Below are 20,173 nucleotides of genomic sequence, written 5' to 3'. Positions count from 1 at the left end.
CTCCTCTCCCCTTTGACTTCATTTCCCATGTTGACTGTATGTTCTCCACCTATGTGATCGCCGCTGACCTCAACATCCACAGCCGTGACCCTGCCACCCTTCGGCGGTAGCATCAGTTCCTTGCCACCCTCCATGGTGACCTTGTTCCTCTCCCACAGCACACCCGTCCTGAAAGTAACTTCACCCCCGATGTTATCCTCGCTTCCCCCAACCTCCTTGGTTGCATTGCCATTAATTTCCTCGATCCCGTCGGTAGTGACCATCTCCCTGTCCTTCTCACCATCTCCTCTACCCGTCCTGCCACTGCAGCCAACCGCCCAACTGCCCCTCCAAAGTCTGTCCATGACTACCACCGTGCCAATTGGGATGCCTACCGGGAATCCATTGCCTTACAGGTCGAAAGCCACCCCCTCACTTTCCACCACCCTGATGACATCACCCATGCCTCTTCCTTCCTTCAGAAGACCATCACTCACGCTGTGGAGGCTCATGTCCCTACCAAACTCATCCACCCTCACCACCCTACACTTCCTCCACAGGCCGTCCTTCTTCTGCGTGAATCCCGCAGGCTCTACCGCTCCTTCCTCCGCACTCGTGACCGGGATACTCTCACCCGCCACTGGCAATTACAGCGACATATCCGGAATCTCCTTACAGCAAAGAAACGCCGGGACTGGCGTCAGACATGCACACGCCTCAACTCCACCCTCCCTGTCAACTCCTCCAAGTACTGGTCAGCCTTCCACCGCCTTACTGGTAGCCATCCCACCCCGCATTACCCCATCCTCCATGACGATCAACCCTTTCCTGACAACCTCAGTAAGGCTAACCATTTTGCTTCCCACCTACCTGAGGTCTTCTCCATTTCTGACGATCCCCATTTTGATTACTCCCTCTTCCCCACTGTCCTTGACCGCACTGACACCTCTGTCCCCCCGCTCGCCCCTAGCTTCCAGTACTTGGATCGGCTACCCCCCTCAGACATCAACACTCCCATCACCATGCAAGACATCACACTCGTCCTCCACTCCAAACGCAACACCGCCCCTGGTCATGATGGCGTCACCTACCGTCACCTCAAGGAATCCCCTCCCTCCTTCCTGTCTGTCCTTGCTACCCTGGACAAGGTCCTCCTCTCCACTGGATTTTACCCTGACCTGTGGAAGACTTTCACGTGTCCTGCTGTTCCCTAAGCCTAATAAACCCCCCTCTGCTACCTCTTCCTATCGTCCCATCTGCCTCACCTCCGTGTTCAGTAAGGTCTTTGAGGCCATCCTCTCCCGCCGTATCCACCGCCACCTTAACCAGCACCACCTCCTTCCTCTTACCCAATGTGGCTTCCGGCCTTCCTTCTCTGCTGACGACCAGCTCCTTAACCTTACCCATCTTCTTTCCCTCCAACTTAACTCCTGTTGCTCTGCTATCTTTGTTTCCCTTGATCTCCAGAACGCCTATGACCGTGTCTGGCATCCCGGGCTCCTTTTCAAACTCCAGACCTATGCTCTCCCCATCAACTTTGTCCGTCTCGTTGCTTCCTTCCTCTCCCATCGTCCCTCCAATGTAACTATCCACAATTCCAACTCCCGTACTTTCTACCCCTCTGCCGGCGTGCCCCAAGGTTCTGTCCTTTCCCCTCTCCTCTATCTCCTGTACACTGCTGATATGCCCAAACCTCCCCCTCCTGTTCATCTTCTCCAGTTCGCTGATGACACCGCCTTCCTAGCCCTTTATCCTACCCTTCAACGGTCCCAACGTACCCTCCAAACCCACCTTGACCAATTCACCACTTGGTGCAACCAGTGGTTCCTCCGTGTTAATCCCTCCAAGACCCAAGCGATCATCATAGGCCGCACCACCCGCTCCTTCCGCCTCCATGATTTCTACCTCACCATTTATGGCCGTCCTATCCATCTCACTCCTACCCTCAAATACCTTGGCCTCACCCTCGACGGCCACCTCACTTGGACTCCCCATCTCCTTACCATCCAAAACAAAGCTCACAACCGCCTCCGCATCCTGAAACTCCTGTCCGGCCGGACATGGGGTCTGCATCCTTCCACCATCCTCCACACCTACAAATCCATGATCCGCCCCATCCTTTGTTATGGCAGCATCGCTTGGATTTCCGCCCCTGCCCGGTTCTATAACGCCCTCCAAATCGTCGAATGCCATGCACTCCGCCTCGCCTTCCGCATCCGCCTTCCGTCCCCCACGCGCATCCTCTATGACCTCATCCCCTTCCCCCACTTTCTCCTTTTCCTTGAACACATCCGCACACTATATATTGTCCGCCGCCTTGATCCCCCTCACCCCCTGGTGTCTCCCTTCCTCTCCACTCCCAACCAGTTGCCGCGCCTTTACCGTTGTGTCCCTCCCTCTCTCCATCTCCACACCCTCCATCTCCTTTCCCAACACGACTTCCACCGTCTACCACTCCCGGATGATGAGCTTCGCCCTGACATCTACCCTTCCTACCAACTCTAACCCCCGCTTCCTGCCTCCTCCTCAGGGCTCCCTCTACTCCCCCTCCCTCCTTCTGAGCGGATTTCCCCTCCTACTCCCCCTCCATCTCTTCTGCCTTCATTCAGTGTCTCTGCGCTCCCTCCTGCCCTGTCTTCCATTTTCCTCTCCCACCCCATGTGTCTCCTGCCTCTTCGTGAACCCACGGTTGCCCCTCCTCTCTTCATCCCGCCGCTTCCCCAGCTGCCCCATGCACTCCCCTCCTTTTCCATCCTCTCTGCCCTTTCCCTCGGCAGGTCCCACCTGGTAGTTTTATTCTTCGTCGTGTGTGCTCCAAGTGGGTTTTAAGTGTGTTGTTTCGGAGTGTTTTTAATACTGTGGCCAACTTTTAACCTGTGCATGCGCATCCAGTGTCTTCTCTGTGTTTTAAGAATCGCCTACTACGTTTTTTTTAACTTTCTGATGACTTTTTTAACTGTCCCCAATAAACGTCTACATGTCAGTGTATTTTTACCTCCATTTTCTCCCCTTACTCTGTTTTATGTTCCCCTTTTTTGCCTCCTTATGTATGTATTATTTTATTCTTATTTTAGTTGTCATGTCTCTCGGCTGAAGAGCGGCGGATTGTGCTACTGACAGCCCTCCCCTGCCCATATGGGGCAGGGGAATGAAATCACAATAAAGAAAAAAAAAAACTGGAGCGGCAGTCTTGCGGCTCACTCTGAAGATGGCTGAACATTATACAGCCGAAATATTACAAGAAGGAGAATTCATACGGCTGCACACCCAAACTTAAGGGAACATCACTTAAATCTTGATAACCTTCCATTGTAGCAGCAGTAACCGATCTAACAACTGCGTCAGACATTTGCTGTCTTATATAGGCGTTGCCGACCGCAGCGCCATATTCTGCCTGTTTACATTGTATTTGGTTCAAATGGTTCTGAACACTATGGGACTTAACTTCTGAGGTCATCAGTCCCCTAGAACTTAGAACTGTAGGGCCCCCCTAGACAGGTCAGGCGTGCACTACACACCGGAAGCAGCTACTAGGGTAGCAGAGTACGTGTGGCGTGCACACGGGGGATTTTTAGGTTAGAGGGACCCCCCCTTGGACGAAACGATAAAATACCTGACGGCTTACCAGAGAGGACATTATCATCGTTGATAAAGAACGTCCGTCCTCAGAGACCAAAAACAGGAAAAGTTAACGTAATATTGGTAAACTGCAGGAGTATCCAGGGCAAGGTTCCTGAATTAGTATCTCTTATTGAAGGAAATAGTGCGCATATAGTATTAGGAACGGAAAGTTGGTTAAAACCGGAAGTGAACAGTAACGAAATCCTAGACACAGAATGGAATATATACCGCAAGGATAGGATAAACGCCAATGGTGGAGGAGTATTTATAGCAGTTAAGAATTCAATAATATCCAGAGAAGTTATTAGCGAATGCGAATGTGAAATAATCTGGGTTAAGTTAAGTATCAAAGGTGGGTCAGATATGATAGTCGGATGCTTCTATAGACCACCTGCATCAGCAACCGTAGTAGTTGAGCGCCTCAGAGAGAACCTGCAGAACGTCGTGAAGAAGTTTCGTGATCATACTATTGTAATAGGGGGAGACTTCAATCTACCAGGTATAGAATGGGATAGTCACACAATCAGAACTGGAGCCAGGGACAGAGACTCTTGTGACATTATCCTGACTGCCTTGTCCGAGAATTACTTCGAGCAGATAGTTAGAGAACCAACTCGTGAAGCTAACGTTTTAGACCTCATAGCAACAAATAGACCGGAACTTTTCGACTCCGTGAATGTAGAAGAGGGTATCAGTGATCATAAGTCAGTGGTTGCATCAATGACTACAAGTGTAATAAGAAATGCCAAGAAAGGAAGGAAAATATATTTGCTTAACAAGAGTGATAGGGCACAAATCGCAGAATATCTGAGTGACCACCATCAAACGTTCATTTCTGAGGAAGAGGATGTGGAACAAAAATGGAAAAAATTCAGAAACATCGTCCAGTACGCCTTAGATAAGTTCGTACCGACTAAGGTCCAAAGCGAGGGGAAAGATCCACCGTGGTATAACAATCATGTACGAAAGGTACTACGGAAACAAAGAAAGCTTCATCATAGGTTTAAGAGTAGTCGAATCATAGCTGATAAGGAAAAGCTGAACGAAGCGAAAAAGAGCGTAAAGAGAGCAATGAGAGAAGCATTCAACGAATTCGAACATAAAACATTGGCAAACAATCTAAACAAGAACCCTAAAAAGTTTTGGTCATATGTAAAATCGGTAAGCGGATCTAAATCCCCTATTCAGTCACTCGTTGACCACGATGGCACCGAAACAGAGGACGACCGAAGAAAGGCAGAAATACTGAATTCAGTGTTCCGAAACTGTTTCACTGCGGAAAATCGTAACACGGTCCCTGACTTCAGCCGTCGCACGGACGCCAAAATGGAAAATATTGAAATAAACGATATCGGAATTGAAAAACAACTGCTATCACTTAGTAGCGGAAAAGCATCCGGACCAGACGAGATACCCTTAAGATTCTACAGTGATTATGCTAAAGAACTTGCCCCCTTTCTATCAGCAATTTATCGTAGATCGCTGGAAGAACGTAAAGTACCTAGCGACTGGAAGAAAGCGCAGGTCGTTCCCATTTTCAAGAAGGGTCATAAATCAGATGCGAATAATTATAGGCCTATTTCGCTTACGTCAATCTGTTGTAGAATAATGGAACATGTTTTGTGTTCTCGTATTATGACGTTCTTAGATAATACAAATCTCCTTCATCATATCCAACATGGATTCCGCAAACAGAGATCATGTGAAACTCAGCTCGCCCTACTTGCCCAAGAAATTCACAGTGCCGTAGACACTGGCGAGCAGATTGATGCCGTATTCCTGGACTTCAGGAAGGCATTTGATACGGTTCCGCACTTACGTTTAGTGAAAAAAATACGAGCTTACGGAATATCGGACCAGGTTTGTGATTGGATTCAGGATTTCCTAGAAGAAAGAACACAACATGTCATTCTTAACGGTTCAAAATCTGCAGATGTAGAGGTAATTTCGGGAGTACCGCAGGGAAGCGTGATAGGACCTTTATTGTTTACAATATACATAAATGACTTAGTTGACAACATCGGTAGCTCCGTGAGGCTATTTGCAGATGACACGGTTGTCTACAAGAAAGTAGCAACATCAGAAGACTCGTACGTACTCCAGGAGGACCTGCAGAGGATTAATGCATGGTGCGACAGCTGGCAGCTTTCCCTAAACGTAGATAAATGTAATATAATGCGCATACATAGGGGCAGAAATCCATTCCAGTACGATTATGCCATAGGTGGTAAATCATTGGAAGCGGTAACGACCGTAAAATACTTAGGAGTTACTATCCGGAGCGATCTGAAGTGGAATGATCACATAAAACAAATAGTGGGAAAAGCAGGCGCCAGGTTGAGATTCATAGGAAGAATTCTAAAAAAATGTGACTCATCGACGAAAGAAGTAGCTTACAAAACGCTTGTTCGTCCGATTCTTGAGTATTGCTCATCAGTATGGGACCCTTACCAGGTTGGATTAATAGAAGAGATAGACATGATCCAGCGAAAAGCAGCGCGAATCGTCATGGGGACATTTAGTCAGCGCGAGAGCGTTACGGAGATGCTGAACAAGCTCCAGTGGCGGACACTTCAAGAAAGGCGTTACGCAATACGGAGAGGTTTATTATCGAAATTACGAGAGAGCACATTCCGGGAAGAGATGGGCAACATATTACTACCGTCCACATATATCTCGCGTAATGATCACAACGAAAAGATCCGAGAAATTAGAGCAAATACGGAGACTTACAAGCAGTCGTTCTTCCCACGCACAATTCGTGAATGGAACAGGGAAGGGGGGATCAGATAGTGGTACAATAAGTACCCTCCGCCACACACCGTAAGGTGGCTCGCGGAGTATAGATGTAGATGTACTTAAACCTAACTAACCTAAGAACATCACACACATCCATGCCCGAGGCAGGATTCGAACCTGCGACCGTAGCGGTCGCGCCTTTCCAGACTATAGCGCCTAGAACCGCTCGGCCACTGCGGCCGGCCATCTGTATTTGAATACACATGCCTATATCAGTTTCTTTGGCGCTTCAGTGCATAAGGAGATGATACGTAGGAGCTGAGGTGGGTAGTGGGAAATACAATCGATGGGAAAGAGGAATAGTGTGCGTACGGAGTAGTGTGGATAGGGCAGTGGTTACAAGAGGAAAGGAAGGGGAACGGATGGAGAGGGAAGAGGAGAGAGGAGCCCTGATGTGGAGTGGGGGAGGTGGGGAGCAGTTGAAGTTGGCAGGAGGGATAAATGTCGTGGCAGTTCTCTCTGTCTGGCAGAGGAGTTGGTTGGAACTGTATTGGTAGACTTCCGATTCGTTTCTGCTCATCTCCTTCCTGAGCGAGTCGCATGCCCGCCACGCCACCGTGCGTCGTTCCATTTTTACTGAGGACGGTGGTCATAATGTTTTGGCCATCATTGAATATAATTCCTTAAAGACGCGGTAACGTGCTGAAATCACGAGCTCATGCTAGCTTCAATGGAAGACGATTTGTACAAAGTTCGCGCTGAATCTGCACAACACGAGAACACAGGGATTCACTGTAACCTGTATTCGAGGGAGGCTGACGTATTGGTTCTGACTCGTGCTTTCAATACGTTGCCACGTCATACAGGGTGACTGAGTTGCCCCTACAGATGTCATTTTATACAAGCCGGAGTATTGTATCTGACTTTCATAAAACTACGCGGGACATTTTCATATTCTCTCGCTCGCTACGCACAAACAATTAGCGCAACAGAAAAAAATCAACAAGACCTTTTTGTAGGAAATCTAATCTAGGTAAATTCTGTACCGTGATACGTTTTCGCTAGAGGTCACAGTTTTCGAGTTATTCAAGGAAAACGTTCAAAAGTGACCTTCAAACGCACCCCTACTCCGACACTCAGCTCCCACCAGTCAGGATTTCTAGCATGTTGCTCATGGCACTTCTTCCTGCCACTGTACAAGCATTTGTGACTGGACGAATTATTTCCCGCATACTACTTTCTTTTGTCTGCATTGACTGACCTCATTACACCACTGACTAAGTCACTTATAACTTGAGAAAATTGATGTTTGTGTAAATTTCCTGAATTGTATCATCATGAAATAAACAATTATATTGTTGCAAGCGTCGGACCTTCTGACTACAAAACTACTGTACTTGAAAGGGTTAGGTTTGGATCGAATTGTCAGCGTAATTACACTGAAAATCCAAAGAAACCGGTACACCTGCCTAACATCGTGTAGGGCCCCCGCGAGCACGCAGAAGTACCTCAACACGACGTAGCATGGACTCTACTAATGTGTGAAGTAGTGATGGAGGGAACTGACATCATGAATCCCGCAGTACTGTCCATAAATCCGTAAGAGTACGAGGGGGTGGAGATGTATTCTGAATAGCACGTTGCGAGGCGTCCCAGAAATGCTCAATAAAGTCCATGTCTGAAGAGTTTGGCAGGCAGTGAAGGTGTTTAAACTCAGAAGAGTGTTCCTGGAGCCACTCTGTAGCAATTCTCGACATGTGGTGTGCCACATTGCCGTGCTGGAATTGACCAAGTCCGTCCGAATGCAGAATGCATATGAATGGATGCAAGTGATCAGACAGGATGCTTAAGTAGGAGTCATCTGTCAGATTCGTATCTAACCGTATCAGAGGTCCCATATCACCCCAACTGCAGTCGCCCCACACCATTACAGAGCCTCCACCAGCTTCAACAGCCGCCTGCTGACGTGCATGATCAAGGGTGAGGTTGTCTTCATACCCGTACACGCGCATGCGCTCGATACAATTTGAAACGAGATTCGTCCGACCAGGCAACATGTTTCCAGTCATCAACAGTGCAGTATCGGTGCTGACGAACCCATGAGAGGCGTAAAGCTTTGTGTCGTGGAATCACGAGTGGGCTTTTGGCTCCGTAAGCCCATATCAATGATTTCATAATTTTTTCATAATGCGGGGCCACTGTCGTAATATATTTCATTAAAGTCAGTACGGCCATTAGACTGTTGTTTATTTACAGTGTTACATTTACACTTACACAATCATGATTTCGGCTTCGAAGTGCCATTATCAAGTGTTTTAAGTGTTATAAATTGCCTAAGATGGCATACTGTATTTTAATACGACAGTATGCCATCTTAGGCAATTTGTAACACTTAAAACACTTGATAATGGTGCTTTGAAGCTGAAATCATGATTGTGTAAGTGTAAATGTAACACTGTAAATACACAACTGTCTGATGGTGGTGCTGACTTTAAAGAAACCAAATCGATGATGTTTCGTTGAATGGTTCGCACGCTGGCACTTGTTGATGGCCCAGCATGGAAATCTACAGGAATTTGCGGAAGGGTTGCTATTCCGTCACGCTTAACGATTCGCTTCAGTCGTCGTTGGTCCCGCTCTTGCAGGATCTTTTTCCGGCCGCAGCGATGTCGGAGATTTGATGTTTTACCGGATTCATGATACTCATGGTACTCTCGTGAAACGGTCGTACGAGAAAATCCCAACTTCATTGCTACCTTGGAGACGCTGCGTGCCATCGCTAGTTCGCCGACTGTAACACCACGTTCGAACACACTTAAATCTTCATGACCTGCTATTGTAACAGCAGTAACCGATCTAACAACTGCGCCAGACACTTGTTGTCTTATACGGTATAGGAATTGCCGACCGCAACGCCGTATTCTGCCTGTTTACATATTTCTGTGTTTGAATACTCATGCCTACACCAGTTACTTTGGCGCTTCAGTGTAGATCCAGCGTAACAACAGTCGTTTCATTACACTAAAGTGGACGTTTAAATCAATAATGTTAACTAAATAGCCAACAATGCTGGTGGCGTAACAGCCCAATCAGTACAGACGAAAAAAGGTCGAATATCGCGAACAGTTCGTATAGTTTCAAATTTTTGTACAGTGTTAGGAAGGAATGTCACAAACAACATATTAGACATCACAAGTGGTCAAGGATGAGTGTGGAGGTGGAGGTGCGTTTGAAGGTCACTTCTCTATCTTGAATAACTTCTGTGCCTACGACCTCTAGCGAAAACGTATTCCTGTACAAATTTAAGTGCATTAAATTTCGTGCAGAAAGACCTAGTCTTAATGGAACTAGTAGGCGATAAAATTATTGAATCTACAACAATTACATCAGAACAAGAAGGTAAATTATAGGATCACTGCTACAGTATTTATATTTGTTTACTCGAAAACTAATTGTTATTAAAATCTGTATTTACAATGCCGAAGTTCGTATTTCGCAAGAACGCATGCATGGTTCCTGGTTCAGGTGAGCAGCAGTGAGAGACGAGTTCGAGCAATTGCTAGAATGAAACATAATCGAACCATCTGTATCACTATACTGCGGGCCATTTTTAGCGGTAACTAAGCCTAATGGAAGCATTCATCTCGTGTTGGACGCGCGAGCCCCAAATAAAATAATTTTACCGCACACACAAGATATGAAAACCTTGACGAGCAGTTACAAAAATTTCATGGTGGCAAAAAACTTCAAGCATTGATTTAAAAAGTTCATATTGGCAGATAAGACAAATACTGAAATGTAGAAAGTGTATGGCCTTTGTTTTTGGCGGTAACTTATCAATTTTGCGCCCTAACTTTCGGACTTAATGTTAATTCTGGAGCGTTCATTGCTGCTTTAGAGACAATACTTGGTCCAGAATCGCCAGAAAGTGTAGCACTGGATGTTGACGGCATTCTGGTAGCAACAAATACTTAGGAAGGACACGTACACCTTTTAGAAAGAATACTAGATAAATTTTCACAAGCAGAAGTAACAGAAAATTTACAGAAATCTTTTTTTACAAGGGAGGGGATCAAAATTTAAGATCACATAATATCTTCCTTCACAAGGAGTACGGTCAGATTCTTTTAATACTCGCGCAATCAAGTATTTTTCATAGCCAAACACCAAGAAGCAGTTGAAAGAATTGAAAACTGGACGTTCAAATATTTTGGAAGGTTCGCTTCTGATTCTGCTGTTTCGCGTATACACAAACTTTAAGTCTGAGATATTATTATCGCGAGTAGTATCGAGTGAACAGTTGTTGGTAGTAGTGGGACGCAGTCTTTGGTGAGGGGAGAAGCCGCGCGTCAGGGGAGATCGCAGCGTGCCTTGGTTCAAATGGTCCTAAGCGCTATGGGACTTAACATCTGAGGTCATCAGTCCCCTAGACTTCGAACTACTTAAACCTAACTAACCTAAGGACATCACACACATCCATGCCCGAGGCAGGATTCGAACCTGCGACCGTAGCGGTCGCGCGTTTCCAGACTGAAGCGCCTAGAACCGCTCAGCCATAGCGGCCGGCAATTATTTTATTATGTCGCTGGTGACGCAGTTGCAGCCGCGAGACGAGGTAAGTTTTCTGTTGGGAACAGGAGCATTGTAGTGTAATCGTTAGGAGACGTTAGAGAATATTTTAAAACTCGCAGTCAGACACAAAAGGATTGATTTTTAGTTTTTTGCTCGAAGAATAATCAATTTCTCTTTTTGTTCTCTATCAGAATACTGACATGTCCGATAGCAGGAGTTTCCAGGAAAATGACTGAATACTGACATGTCGGAATAAGGGTATTCATAATACAGGTTGTACGACTACATATCAGATTTTATGATAACAATAATATTGCCAGAGATGGAGCTTTACACATTTCCGTAGGCGTTTCACCAGGCCAACAAAATTACAATTTTTGATAAATTAAAACTTTCAGCATTCTTTGGACTCTGCTCGTTTTTCGGGTGTTTCTTGCTTGACCAATTACTAAACAGCACAGCCTTACTTTCATGAATAACTGTCCTTGTATGCAGTAAATTCAGCATGTATTCCTCTCAAACTGCTGGATGTTCCTTTAGCTTCTTGTTCTGACATCGTATTGATGCATTGTTCTAAATCATCTCCAACACACGATACGTACAGAGATAATTCACAGTGTCTTAATACACAGTTCGAACACATGGCAGCACACGATTCAGTCTTTCCAAGACAAAGGACAGCACCATATGTAGGCCAAACAAGTTTGTAATCATGGAGTGTTGCAGATAAATGGATCGACATACAGATGTCACCAAGAATGTCGCGCAGTCGTACAATCATGTTACAGATAGCTGAGCCATGCTCACCCCCAACTATGCGTTTTCGTAAACTTCGCTGTCTATCCGTGTTTGGTTTCCCGCCCTTGTCGCGGTTACGTCGCGGTTGTTCTTTCTTCTACGTGTGGCTGCAGTGATGTTTATCGATATTTGCGCCGTGTACCATCTTTGGTTTGATGCGTGTAGTTTCCGGCAAGGGGGTCTGGAGTGAGTCGGTCGGTTGTTGCGGACGAGGGAAGTTGTCTCCGCGCAGTCGGCTGGGGCCACTGGCAGTCCCTGTGCAGTGTCGGAGCGTGTGTGGAGCTGTCCGATCGCTACGAGCTTCGTGGTTTCAACTACCCGAGCCATGTCTATTCAAGTTGTGGTGTTTCGCTTTGGTGGTTTGCTGTTGGGCAGGTTTTCCGGTGAGTAACACCGAGTGGTTATACTGCTGAGATTTAGCCGCCATGCAGTGCAATTAACTATTTTGGTCGACTGCGATTTGAGAGCACCAGTGGAATTTTCTGTCTTGTGGCCGTTAGTGTTCTGATTAAGTGCCCTGGGCACTGACGTAAATTCAGGCAGTGTTCTTTTGAGTGAGTTAACTATTACCGTGTTTCAAATTCAAGTGTACCAGCGGAATTTTCTGCCTAGTGACCGTTAGTGTTCCGGTTACCTGCCCTGGCCACTAATGTAAATTCAGGCAGCGTTTTTCCTCACCTGTGGTCGCTGTCCAACATGGTGTGTAATTTTGACAGCTAATACACACTCCACTGAGGATTATCACGTTTGTAACATTGTCATTTGGGGTTGTCATGTACTGATTGACGGGAAGCAAGTTGTTGTGTCGGTCAGTCTGTGGCTGCCCCCTGGTTGGGTTGCAACGGATCAAGTGTAGTTGGGCTCACCACCTGTCTCACCTAACAGAACGAGGGCAGACTGACCTCCCTGGAGGCCTTCCGAGTGCCACCGGTGTTTAATTATCTGTTGTCAGCTATTTTAAATTTTAGGCTTATGTTTATTGCTTGTTTCTTAAAATTTTGCAAAATTAATTTTTAAATTTACCTTTCAAGCTTAAACACTGCGGCCTTCTGCCTTTAAGGATTATGATAATATATTTTGAAATGTTGAAGCTGATTGTGATCCTCAGCCATTGGTATTGCACCTTGCGTATCTTGTTTCTTTAAATTATTTTACTGCTATCTTAATTGGATTTTTATCTTGTCGATTTTTAAGATTTCTTGATAATAAACATGCTGGCCTTCTGCCTTTAAAGGTCTATGGTAATATATTCTTAAGTTTTGAAATTTAATTGTGGCCCTCAGCCATTTGTGTTGCGCCTTCTATGTGTTACCTTTTGGGCTCTAAATTATTTTATTGCTATCTTAATTGAATTTTGATTTTTTTAAATTTCTTGTTGGAGGCCTTCAGCCGTGAAAGAGTTGCTAAATTACAATAAGTGACAAATAGAAGCAGAAAGTGACTTCAACCCTCGACCCTTTTTACAGTCCTATTACCTGTTCTGCCCAGCGGGTTTAGCGGGCGTTTCAATAGCGTCACACAAGCAGAGTAAATGTCCAGAGCGCAGATGTAGTGTTCTTCAAGACACAGTTCATCCCATTCCAACTACGTAAATCGCACTTTACAGTCAGGTTGGTATTCCACCGCTGATCAGGCCAATTCCAGACACACCTTCGATGGTCATTGGGGCTGAATCTGAAGCAGGGTTCATCACTGAAGATACTTCTACTCCCGTCAATGAGATTCCGGATTTCTAGACACTTCCTAGACAGTGGTGGGATTACAACCTGACTGTCGCCCGCCACACTGCCCAACAACCGGAAATGATGCTCTGGGATGCCATTTCTTTTAATAGTAGGATCCATCTGGTTGTTATCTGCGGCATCCTTATAGCACAGCAGTAAATCGTCGATATTCTACGCCAGTTTTGTTTCCCTTCACGGCAAGACATCCTGAGCTTACATCTCAGCAAGATAATGTCCGCCCACACACGACGAGTGGGCTTGTCTTCATGCTTGCCAAACCTAACCTTGGGCAGCAAGATTGCAGCTCTCTCCCCAACTGAGAACGGTTGAAGCGTTGGGCAGAATTTGGCACGACATCCCCCAGGAGGACATGCAACAACTCTGTCCATCAATGACAAGCCGAATAACTGCATACATAAGGGTCAGAAGTGAACCAAATCGTTATTAACTTGCTCATTTTGTGATGCACTGCCTCTTTAGTTGATCATCCAGTTTTTTTTAAACTCTAACTTTTTTTGTCTTCAGCTGTATTGTGTCTGGTGATATTGTGCTATTACTGAAGTTGGCCACTGGACAGAGTCATTACACAAAATGTATTGCAACTGATTTGCTTCGTGCTCATGTCAACAGACAGAAGACTGCGATAAAAAATAACGAAAAGTGTTTAAAATTCAGTTGGAATATCCAGCTTCCCATCAACAGCTGCAACAGCACAGCACGGTGCCACGCTAAATTCATCAGAAAATACAAAAGTCATCAAAATACGACGTCCATGCTTCTGTTAACCTCGTCACGGCGCACAACGAAGCTGCAGCCTGATACAAAAGGCAATTTCGCGTACGGCAAGCGGCGAACAAGCAGATTACGCAGGCACCAGCACGAATTCGGTTCCGCGCGCGCCGGCGGCTGCCTCGAGTGCTCGCTAATTGGTTCCGGCGCGAAGGAGGCGCAGCCGCGGCGGCCAATCAGGCACGCCGGCGAGAGGTCGAATCCCAGGTCGATCGCTCGCGCTGATCAATTAGCGGCTGCGAGTGCATTGCAGCGGACTCATTAGGGGCCGCGCCGGGCTCTCGTCGGAGAGGTATCCGACGAGGCGCTCCGTGTGTGGCTACGGATTACTGTACCCAGGCGTCCCTCTCTCTAGGACATTCTTTAGGGACGATATGTCCGTTCTTCAGAATACTTCTGTGTTGCAGCTAAATTAAAAATCACATGTAGTACCTAGTCAGAGAAAGTGCCCACTAGTGTGTTACAGCGTTAATTATTCTTAGAGCCATATTTTTATGTAATATCCACATTTAAAATTTGTAAAATACTTACGTAACGAAAGCAGTTAAAATACATGAGGAAAAAATGTAAAACCACGTCCATATCCTGCTAAAAGGGGCAGTCAAATGAAATCAAGACTTATGGAAAAAAAATTAATTTTATCCATATTTTGCAGCTTAAAACGTGACTGTATTCAAAACATTGGAGGTTTGAATTAAACAACGCCTTCAGTCACAAATTTTTCGTGTTTTATTAACTACATGATGCATTTCGGACCCTGTGGGTCCATCGTCAGGTGTATTTTGTTTTAATACACGTTTTACTTCTTATTCCTTCTCCTGAATGAGGTGAAATGTATATTCCTGTCACGAAAAGGTTTAATGTTAGGTTATGAATTTCGTAAGTTGAACGCGGAAAATGTGTATAAAGTAGTGCAAAATGAACAGTGTAAACTTACCACATAATCCAAGGAAAGCATTTTCAACGTTTTAGTACCGGCAAACATTCTTTTCTCCGACGTTTTATCAAATGTCACTTCATTCAGGATGTACATTTGCACACACATGTTTATAAACACGTCACAGATATTTTTCTACCTGGTGTTGTCAAAGATGAATTTATTCGTAGTGCTAAAGATATAATTATAAACAATTGACATATACAAGGCCTTTAAAATTAGTGAAATAAATATGGATTGCCAAATCTGTTTGTTCGTTTAACATAGATTCTGGTTTTTTGATTTTATGGAGGTATATCTCCAGTTGTTTTAACAGACTTAGGGTCTTACCATTGGCTTCGTTATGTAGTATTACCAAATTGTTTTCTAGATTGTTGATGATATGTTTAGTTTCCAACGTATCTTGTGCAACGACTGATTTTTCGAAATTCGTGAGCCTAAAAGCATTCACATGTTCTTGAAAACGGGTCTTGAAGTTTCTGCCTGTTTTCCCTACATAGTAGGCAGGACAACTGGGGCATGATACTTTGTACACTCCGCTGTTGTTGTAGGTTTGTGTATTTGATTTTACATTATGGATGAGTAGGTTTCCTAACTTATTATTGATTGAGAATGCAACTGTTACATTTGTTTCTGAAAAGGTTGGCGATTTCTTGTGATATAGGGCCCAGGTATGGGATACTGGCGAATATATATAAAAGAGTCAGCAATCAGGCTTCTCAGTATATATACCACAACTATCTCAATGAGGTAATAAATCGACTGCGACTGCCCATGGCATTAGCTGCTGCGGGCAATACCGCTCATCTGAATGATGTTGTCTCAATGATTTCAGAGCTTAGAGAGAGAGGTATAATCGAATAAGCATATAGACAGTAGTTCGGAAACTGTACAAACCAACATGTATGTTTGGCCGACTTATAGCAGTTTGATCTTGTGGATATGAGAGAATATTCACTTGAGAATAACGGATTCAAATATATCTTAACGGTTATTGATGCATACTCCAAATTTGCCCGCGTATTACGTGTAAAACCAAAAACGGTGAGAAATGATGCGGATGTGTTTGAGTGCTTGTTACAGACAGAGGCAAAACGTTGCCCAAACAACCTCCAAACCAGAATGAGATTTTCACTCTGCAGCGGAGTGTGCGCTGATATGAAACTTCCTGGCAGATTAAAACTGTGTGCCCGACCGAGACTCGAACTCGGGACCTTTGCCTTTCGCGGGCAAGTGCTCTACCATCTGAGCTACCGAAGCACGACTCACGCCCGGTACTCACAGCTTTACTTCGGCCAGTACCTCGTCTCCTACCTTCCAAACTTTACAGAAGCTCTCCTGCGAACCTTGCAGAACTAGCACTCCTGAAAGAAAGGATATTGCAGAGACATGGATTAGCCACAGCCTGGGGGATGTTTCCAGAATGAGATTTTGAATCTGCCAGGAAGTTTCATATCAGTGCACACTCCACTGCAGAGTGAAAATCTCATTCTGGAAACATCCCCCAGGCTGTGGCTAAGCCATGTCGCCGCAATATCCTTTCTTTCAGGAGTGCTAGTTCTGCAAGGTTCGCAGGAGAGCTTCTGTAAAGTTTGGAAGGTAGGAGACGAGGTACTGGCAGAAGTAAAGCTGTGAGTACCAGGCGTGAGTCGTGCTTCGGTAGCTCAGTTGGTAGAGCACTTGCCCGCGAAAGGCAAAGGTCCCGAGTTCGAGTCTCGGTCGGGCACACAGTTTTAATCTGCCAGGAAGTTTCATATCAGCACACACTCCGCTACAGAGTGAAAATCTCATTCTGGAAACATCCCCCAGGCTGTGGCTAAGTCATGTCTCCGCAATATCCTTTCTTTCAGGAGTGCTAGTTCTGCAAGGTTCGCAGGAGAGCTTCTGTAAAGTTTGGAAGGTAGGAGACGAGGTACTGGCCGAAGTAAAGCTGTGAGTACCGGGCGTGAGTCGTGCTTCGGTAGCTCAGATGGTAGAGCATTTGCCCGCGAAAGGCAAAGGTCCCGAGTTCGAGTCTCGGTCGGGCACTCAGTTTTAATCTGCCAGGAAGTTTCAACCTGCAGACCGATCACAGTGGAGAGTTTTATAATGGGTATTATTAGACTGTAATGCAGCTGTATGAAATGCATCGACACTCAACATTCATCTACCTGAAGGCGAGTATCGTTGAACGTCTGAACAGGTTAATTTTCGCGGCTCATAAAAATGGACAGAAATACTCCCAGAAATAATTGCACAATATAATCGAACCAAACATAGCACAATACAAATGAGACCAATTAATATTCATGATAATGCATTCATGTATATGTTGTACTATCGTATTAAAATGTTGGATCCAAGTAAACAGAAGTTTAATGTAGGTGATTTGGTACACATCTTGTGGTGTCACCGCCAGACACCACACTTGCTAGGTGGTAGCCTTTAAATCGGCCGGGGTCCGGTAGTATACGTCGGACCCGCGTGTCGCCACTGTCGGTGATTGCAGACCGAGCGCCGCCACACGGCAGGTCTAGAGACACTTCCTAGCACTAGCCCCAGTTGTACAGCCGACTTTGCTAGCGATGGTTCACTGACAAATTACGTTCTCATTTGCCGAGACGAAAGTTAGCATAGCCTTCAGCTACGTCATTTGCTACGACCTAGCAAGGCGCCATTATCATTTGCTATTTGTCTTGTGATGCATGTACCGTCAGACCGATGTTCACCAATTATGGATTAAAGTGAAGTATTCCAGAAGCTACGTACTTTTTTTACTAAACTCGACTCCTTTAACTGTTCCAGACCTCACGCCAGACTGCGTGAGCTTAAACGCGTGCCTTTCGGCTATCTCATAGTGGCTTAGCTGTCTTGCCAAGTCACAACACATCTCAAAACACAGACAGCATTTGAGAGGTCATACCTTCCAAACCAGTCTAGTGACAGATTCACAATATCCAAAGCGCAGAGAAAAAATCCCAGAATGAACATCTTAAGGATAGCAGTGGCATTGAAATTTCGGGATGCTTTTACACCGAGGGAATGCATAAGAGCTCAGAATCATGCATTGTTTCTCACAGAGCATGTCATAAGGTGTCGAGAGAACAGAGCACCTGTTAAACCGCTTGGTTTTCCTGTGACGCAAAACAGCTGGACTCACGCTGATGATTTGCTATGTAAAGGGTTGCACAGAGCACAATCAGCACAGTAGCGTAACATATGTGACAGGAGACGCATTATAGGAGGTGGTGGCATTCCAAACAAACTACCAGTGGAATTACAACTCTGGGGTATAATTACTGTGGACCTGGAACAAAGCTTCAAAATGGTTGGCTCGTGGTGCTAAGGGGATTAACCTGTTAGATGAGATGTGTGTGAAACATGAAATGGTCTCCCCGAACGTCATGCAGCAGATCGAATTTTAGCTGATAAGGCTAAAGCGATACGCAGATGAAAGGATACTGGTGTAGGACAGCGCACTGCGGCATTTGTAGTCGATAAAACCACGTGTGGTAAAATCAAGTTTGGCTTAGGGGTGACGAATTTCAAGCAGGTTATGAATGCTGGGCATTGTGCTCTGAAACAGAAGAAGACAGCGATGAAGAAGAAGAAGGGTGCTTAGCAAACTGTATCCTGACAGTGATGTATGTAGGTAAAAGTGCCCTGAAACATAAAGCACTGGTAAGAGCACCGAGGGATCTGCCGATAACCGAGACATTAGGTGGAATTATCCTCTTCCCCATCCCTGCCCTCGCAGGTCTCTCAGTGATGGGTTCACTGGCTGTTGGTGCTGCGGCTATTGCCAGAACTGTGAAGAACGCACAGAACTCCTAGGGGCAGCTAGAGGAAGCAAGAAGACACAATTGCATGATGGAAGCAGCAGCCATCGGAAAAGGACTATACCTGAAACCATACTAGAAAGGACTAGGTCTCTTGATAAATAAAGAAATAAAGTCCGTTAGCTTTCCTACCAGACAGACTGCTTACAAATACAGATCTGCTGAAGTTTGTCAGGGAAAAATACAGCATTACAAGAATCCATGGTGTTACGGTATATATAATTAATATATAATAATATAATATAATATAATATAATATAATATAATATAATATAATATAATATAATATAATATAATATAATATAATATAATATAATATAATATAATATAATATAATATAATATAATATAATATAATATAATATAATATATATATTATATATAATATAATATATAATATATATGTTATATATAATATAATATATATATAATATAATAATATAATATATAATGAATATACCGTAATATTACACGCAACTGAGGAAGACAGGACTATAAAAGTTGAAGATGTCATTCCATGGTGTGTTTATGCGGGATACGTTACTGAAGACTATCTGGAGAAGTGGAATCGTGAGTTTAGATGTTGATGGGGGGCAAGAACCCATTGGATGGCATGTGTTAAGAAAAATACAAATAACGTCTACTGTTTCAAACCATTTGGAGACTTGCAGCAATCAGAAGAGTTACAATGATACTTCAGCGACAGATGATGAAATGTGTTCTACAACTTTGATCGCTACCAAAACTCAAATACCTACTCATGTGGGCATCTGCGCTTCACGGTCCTGGCAACGTTTATGAAGAAATACATATGAAATACAAGGAGATGCACTAAGCATCCACCCGTCGGGTTCGATTGCAACGCTGTGACATTAAAAGAACGATCGTCAATTTTGTGCGCAAACTACTCCGCACCGACTGATTTGAGCAACGGGGAATGGAGTATAGCGCTGACTGAACTGGAGACTTACATATTCCAAATATCGCAGAGGCTAACAATGAACATTATCTGGATAATAATGGTGGGAAAGAAATTGTGGAAATAGAACCTCCTCCATACGATATTGACGATTTAAGCGAAGTTTTAAAACGGCCTGAAAGAGTAATTTGGCTACGTGAAAAAATCAATACGCTTACATCGGAAATTAAGACATCGAGCGTAACGATTGACTTCGACCAGAAAGGATCAGTAGGACG

This window comes from Schistocerca serialis, chromosome 4 (assembly GCF_023864345.2).
Source record: "Schistocerca serialis cubense isolate TAMUIC-IGC-003099 chromosome 4, iqSchSeri2.2, whole genome shotgun sequence".
Taxonomy (NCBI): domain Eukaryota; kingdom Metazoa; phylum Arthropoda; class Insecta; order Orthoptera; family Acrididae; genus Schistocerca; species Schistocerca serialis.
This window is presented reverse-complemented; position numbering follows the sequence as displayed.